Source organism: Vulpes lagopus, chromosome 6 (genome assembly GCF_018345385.1).
Source record: "Vulpes lagopus strain Blue_001 chromosome 6, ASM1834538v1, whole genome shotgun sequence".
Classification (NCBI taxonomy): domain Eukaryota; kingdom Metazoa; phylum Chordata; class Mammalia; order Carnivora; family Canidae; genus Vulpes; species Vulpes lagopus.
The window spans coordinates 106,740,541-106,747,622 of record NC_054829.1 but is presented as its reverse complement, the minus strand read 5'-3'; the positions used below and the strand labels follow the sequence as shown (position 1 = coordinate 106,747,622).

At 42.6% G+C, this 7,082-nt stretch overlaps 1 pseudogene; it reads right to left on the bottom strand.

Moving 5' to 3' along the window:
• Positions 1-5,932: 5,932 nt before the first annotated feature.
• LOC121493747 lies at positions 5,933-6,251 on the bottom strand (annotated as a pseudogene).
• Between the last annotated feature and the right edge of the window lie 831 nt (positions 6,252-7,082).

The window sequence follows — 7,082 nt, the reverse complement described above, 5'->3', positions numbered from 1 at the left end:
CATTCTGTGGGGAGCTAGACTTTGTTAGGAGAATTTTAAAAGTCCTTTTTTTTTTATATTTGGTTCCTAACAACCATCTGAAGATCTCAAAGCATTTTGGATATGTCCGATTTTCAAATCTTTGTAAATACAAAGAATTAATATGACTGATCCAAAACCAGAGAGTGACGTAAGAAATGTCAAAGTCTTCAGGCCACACTTTGAATGAACATCTCAATATGAATGCTTTTGGGGGAAAGTGGGGGGGGGGGTTAACTTCTCATTCAGAAGCCAACAAAAACAGCCCCTGCTGTGGAAATGAGGACATAAATAGTCCAGTTAAGCAGAATTCTGAAGAGCCCAGGAATGTCATTAAAGTGACATAGGATGAGAACAAGCAAGCCATTTCCAGAGGCAGGGCTAAGACTACCCAGCTTGCAGGGCCAGCTCTGTTGGTACAGGATGCAAATACTTCCATATGGATTGGTAAAGAATTGATGCTCTGAGCTCCCACAGTGTCCTCTCACTGCCATGGCCACCCCTGATGCTCCCTCTCCTACCCCGGCACTCCTGCCCTCCCCACCCCAATCCTGCAGCTGCAGAGGCAAGGCCAGACAGACCAGGGCGTTCCCCTGCTGAAGCCCTGCAGCTGATCTCTTCTGATAGCCGGTGCCCACACCATGTAGTCTGTTGAAAGTTTTGAATATCACCCGGTGCCCATCTAAGCCTAAAAATGACTCTCAGAAAGGAATGAAATGAGTTTTGGGTGATTTAACAAGTCACTAATATACTTAACTTCACACCATGTATTGTTGTACTTGAATGAAATGCCCTTAAGCATATATACATTTTTTAAAGTGGGGGTAGTTTCCGGCACTTGAGGCCTTATTCCTAATGGTACCACTGGCCTCAGCAGTGTTCATGGTGGTCATTGTGGTGACAGTCATGATCACAGTTGTACTGACATTCCACCTGTGTTGCTTCTCTCATTGCAACTTCTTTTTTTTTTTTTCTTTTTTTTTTCATTGCAACTTCTTCTAACCGGAGAGCACCATGGGTCACCAAATTCAGAGGAAGGCAGTTCTCCCATCAGATCAAGCATGTAAAGGAGCACATAATGCCTTGGGGGAAAAAATGCATAAAAATCTCCTACTTTAGAGTTTGAACGTGATAACGTTTTTCCCCCTTTCATTTCAAGACATTTATTTCTACTGTGTTTTCAGAAAGGGTCTCCCAATGGAAGTGTCCCAATGGGCTGTGGATGAGCTGTGTTGCACAGTCATAAACCCAGACCCTCCTGAGTGACCATCCCCACCCTTCTCTTTCAATACTTTTTTGGCTAATCAAGAGAAAAGGGAAGGTGCGAGAAAGCACATGATACTATGCCATCCAGCACAGTGTATGAACTCCTGCTTGACAGGACCTAACTGTCTGAAGCAGGCTCAGACACAGCCACGCAGCCTCAAAAACTTTTTCAAGCCCCCACCTCCCAAACCTGCTCATTCAGTTTTGCCTGTTGTCTGATCCACACCCAACAATTCTCTCCAGCTCTCCGTTTTCATTCTTTGCCAGCTCCCTTAGCTGGAGGCTTTACCAGTTCCTTTACTTCCTGTTCTACCCTTGACCCTTGTGTCCCACGCCTTCATGTTCTGCAACCTTGCAACCTTGGGACAGTTGCTACTACACACGCAGCCTAAGTTCCTGGAAACCCAGCCTGAGCAGAGCCCCCAGACCTGTTTGCTGGGCCGGGGAGCACAGGAGCCTGGTTTCATCTGCATCACTATGATATTTTCACAAGAGGACTTGCTAACCTCAGGATCATTCACTCTCCTCTACATTGTAGTGCCATCTAGTCAGCTAACCACCTGTAAGCACCAACTCTTTACAAGTTACCTTCTCAGAGCTACGGAATCCGTGCCTTACCAGGGACTGAATCATTCATGGCAGTAGTGGTGAGTGAGAATAAGCATAAAAGAAAAGAGATATTTTAAGATCTACGCAGGGGGGAAAAAAACCTATTTAAATAAATGTAAATATCCATAGTTTTCAGCATGGAAAAGTCCACATTACATACCTCTTCCTTACATAGCTGCTAATGAAGAATTTCCAGTTAAAACAAGCCCCAAAGACATGTATCCTTTTTTTTCTTTTTTTTTTTTACAAAGATTTATTTATTTATTCAGAGAGAGAGAGGCAGAGACACAGGCAGAGGGAGAAGCAGGCTCCATGCAGGAAGCCCGACGTGGGACTCGATCCCAGGTCTCCAAGATCACACCCCAGGCTGCAGGCGACGCCAAACCGCTGCGCCACCGGGGCTGCCCCCAAAGGCATGTATCCTATGGAAAGTTCTTTTTCTCTTTTTTCGGTTACTCATTTATGAGGAATTCTAGGAAATGATATTAATTTAGTGCCCAAGACTTTACTTTAGCCTTAAGTCCTCTCATCCAAATTCTGATGAGGTTTACTATGTAAAGAGGATTAACTTTAACATTTAATTTAAGTGCTCTAAGGATTATATTATCCATAAATGTCGGTAAATAAGTATTATCTTTCTCCTTCGGTATATAAAATGTAACACTCCTGTACCACACTTGTTTTCCAATAACAGCTGGCAAGTTTGGTGTGGGGTGGGGCTTTTTAAGAAATTGGTGTGGAACCAGCAAAATAGGTTTAAGATGCATCTGGCACTTAAATTCTTTTATTGTCTCCCATTTACTCCAGGCTTATATAAGTTTTAGATTTAAGTAATCAGCCCCATAGTGATATCATCCATGTTTCTCAGAAGTAGGTATCTTTGTCCTCTAGATTTTAGTATTTCACATACCTTCTCTTTCTAAATCCCTGCTAGTGAGAAACACTAAATTAATTCCACCTGACCAGCAGGAACATTGGGTCTAAAAAACATTGCTTATGGGTGGCTCAGTGGTTGAGCAGCTACCTTTGGCTCAGGAAGTGATCCTGGAGTCCCGGGATCGAGTCCCACTCGGGCTGCCTGCGTGGAGCCTGCTTCTCCCTCCGCCTATGTCTCTGCCTCTCTGTCTCTCGTGAATAAATAAATAAAATCTTTTAAAAAATTAAAAAAAAAAACCTTGCTTATCAACTTATTTACCATGAATATTTTCTTTTTGCTTCTTCCTAAACTTTATTATCACATTCCCTGTTGTTAGAACTCTGCGAACAAATCTAGCTATAAATTCATCAAAATTGGTGCTTTCAAGAAATTTCCTATAAAATCATTATCTGCAACCACTGTCCTAAATCTCACCTCTACTAAAAGTATTAGTAAAGCATTCGATTTCCAATGTCACCCAAAATTCTTATTTTCTTTATTTGTTGAGTATTTCACTTGGAGTTATAATATTAAAAAAAAAAAAACCCTCAGGGGTTTAGTTCATATATGAAACGTTTGGAGAACCTCCAAGGACCTTATGTAGAAATATATTTACAAAATAAGATAACACGTTAGAGATGTTACAAGGCAAATAACTAGAGTACTAAAAACAAAAGGAGAGAAGAAATAGCCAGTGCTTGCTTGGTTTCCAACTAAAACTTCACTTCTGAAAACGGCAAAACATAAAGACCTACTTTTCATGGATTATCTTTAAAACTGAAATTGATTTCAATCAGTTCTGCCAAAGTGTATTAATCATAATAGCTACCATGAATGAAAGCACAGTGTCAGCCACCTCTTGTATGTCACCTCTGAGCCTCTGAGCGTCAGCTGTCTCTGGGATCCTAAGGCACCTGTTGGGTTTCAGCTGCCTGTTCCCTGCCACGTCCACCAGGGCTCCTCCCAGCCACCTGGGCGTCCTGTGCCTCAGCATCACTCACAGCTCCTCACCTCTCACAGTCTGCACCCCCTCACCCTTCATCCCGGGGCACCAGGTGCCCAGGACTTGTTCACCACCCTCACAGGAGCAACTGGAAGTGAAAGGGAATTAATACCCATGGAGTAAACATTTGATAAATGGAGGGTACGAAACAAAAACAATTTTGTTTTCCCTTTGCCATCCCCATGATACAACAGTTCGAGTGTCCTTTCAGAAGGCACTGTCACAAGAGTGTCTGTACACCAAGTAGACACAGGCTTAGTAGCATCCCCTCGTATTTGCCCCACCTCCCTCATCACTCCTGTTTCCCGAGGGTTGCACTCCTTTATCACAGCTCTAAGTAAGAGGAGTGGCACGTGGCTCTGCTTTGGTCTGTCTGCTTGCTGGGAAACCGGTACACTGGTTAACTATTCCTGCATAACACAACTACCACACCTCAGTGGCATGTGACAAACAGCATTTCATTTTTGCCAGTGGGCTGGGCAGCTGTGCTTCAAGCTGTGACTGCTGAGATGGCTCTGCTGTTAGCTGGGGGTCCTACTGGCCATAGCTCCTTGCTGCAGGCTGGGCTCAAGTCAACCCCACGTGTACTGTGTAGTAACCATGGAATTCGGACTGTGGATCAGTGAGGGAAGTTCTTCTTACAGGGCTGGCATAAGTGTAAAAAGACAGCACCACAGCCCCTGCTTGAGTCACGTCAACTAATATCTCGCAGACCAAAGCAAGCCATATGACTGAATCCAAGAGGGGAAGAGGCACGCCTAGTGAGAAACTGCAGGGTTACGTGGTAAAGGGCCTGGGTATAGGCAACAGGTCAAGAAACCGAGCCAATGATGCAATCTATCGGATTTGGCTAAGACAAGCAGTCTTGTAACAATTTAAAAGATATCTATAGTTTACAGATGAAGAAATAACCATCCTAAGAAACAAAGGAACTTACTCAAAGTTAATCAGTTTGACTGAGCCAAGATCCTAACACAAGTCAAGTCCATCAGACTCAAAAGTCCATTTATTCAGAAATTGCAAGTGAGTGCCCACTCTGCACCAGGAAGTGTGTAAAGTATTGGGGATGCCAAAGTATCATTCTGACCTCCAAGAGCTTGAAGACTAGTGGAAAGACATATTGACATATAAGTACGATATAATCAGGTGATTGCTATAATGGAGCTGTGGGCAAGCGTGGGAGACAGGGCACCTAAGCCAGAACTCCCAGGACAATCTGAATGTCCTCATTTTTCACATTTCTCCACCACTGCAAGCTGCTCATTTCACAACACAGCATGTTTCCTACCCATCTCAAGAACATTTGTACAGATAAAGCTAAGAAATTCCAGCACTGTAACATCTTACTCCATAGGAATGCCCTAGGCTTTATTTATGGAAAGATAGAAATGTAGACATTCCTTCCCCAAATGAGATCAATTTCTTGAATAAGTAATCAAAGAAAAGGTAGATCTTCCGGACACATTTTATTGTTTTCCCAGAACTTAGGCTTACATACCTGTTCCTGCTAATAGTCACAAAAGTTCCTTTCTTTTTCTTTTTTTTTTTTTTTTTTTAGATTTTATTTATTTATTCACCAGAGACACACAGAGAGAGAGGCAGAAACATAGGCAGAGGGAGAAGCAGGCTCGCCCAATGCAGGTCTCAATCCCAGGACCCTGAGATCACAACCTGAGTCAAAGGCAGATGCTCAATGTTGAGCCACCCAAGGGTCCCCAAAATTACTTTTTTAATCCCAAAGTACAATACTGTTTATTCAATATAATTTCAATTTATGGCAAGGCATTTTGCATCTCACAACACAAAATGTGCTGCATATGTTTATGTCACACTAACTGGCAAAATATTATGATTTATATTTTTATCTTTCTTCCTTCCAGTCATTACCATCTTCATTCAAAAGACTTAGAATGAAATTATTAATAGCAATGAAATGAAAGAATATCAGAGGAAAGAAAGTTTTGTCCTATTATTAGTTACCACCCAGAATTTGTACCAGTGGTTTTCTATTCTGGCTACATATCAGAATTAGAATTCATTTTTAAAAAATGTTCAGGCCACATAGAGCAAATAAATCAGAATTTCTGGATGTCATCTGGATATCATCTTTTTTTTTTTCCTGGGGTCACTCTATGCATTTTATTGACTACAGGGAAGAGGCCACCTCCATGTCACCAGAGGTGCTCACAATTTCTTCCGCCACTCCAGGCTGGGGCCCTGGGGGTCCTGGGGGTGGCTGGGCACGTCGGGCATGTTCCCATCATCTCGGAGGGGCACTGGATAGTTGTAGGGTGTGGCCTAGTTGATCATGGTGGCATATTTGGTGAAGGGACTGAAGATGGGCAGAATCACAGCGAGGCCCCCCATGGTGAGGGATGCGACCAGCACCGGCTCTTTGGCCCAGGCATCCTTGAGGAAGGCCATGAGTCTCCCTGCCATCTTGGTCTCTGCGGCGGCAGCCTGGATATCATCATTTTTAAAAAACTTCTTAGGTGATTATAATGACCAGCCAGGACTGAGAAACACTGTTCTTCTATACCATAAACCTAGATTTTCCCCATTTTAACTTGATTTCTTTCCTTAGCATAAAGTTGCTATTTGAGATGTTAAGGTATATCCAGTATCCTCAGTAAAAATGTTTTAATTCACTTATTCAACAAATATTTGCTGAGTGCCTGCTACATCCCCCATGCTACTACATACAGAGGGGAGGTAAAGAGTACTGAGCAGGAGCCATAGTCCCTTTCTTTAGGGAGATTATGGAACAAAAAGCAAACATTTAACAAGTAAACAAAGGCTATTTAAAAAGTAAACCAAAATATTATAAATTATAAGTGGCATGAAGTAAAAGCCTGCCTGAGGACATTACATATAAGCTGAGATTTGGGGGATAAATGGGAATTTACTAGACAAGGAGCTGGAGAAAGAGTTTTCCAGACAGAGGAACAGCACGTGCAAACATGCTGAGACAAAGAGTCAGGCTCGTTTAGGGAACTGAAAAAAAGGAGCTGTGGTTGGGACAATGTGAGGTGGGAGAAGGGGCTAGGCTGAGGGGCCCACATGGTTAGGGGGTCCGGTTGTGTTAAGAACTATATAGTATGCTCTAAGTACAATAAGAAGTGTTCAGATATTTAGAAATGGGGAGAGGAGGTGAGGGAGAGTGACAAAATCCAATTAACCTCAATTAAAGGGAATGAGTGCTCCTCCTTAACCTACCAGGAGACATTTCAAGAGTCAAATGCTCAGAAACTATTAAATGATTAGTGGAAT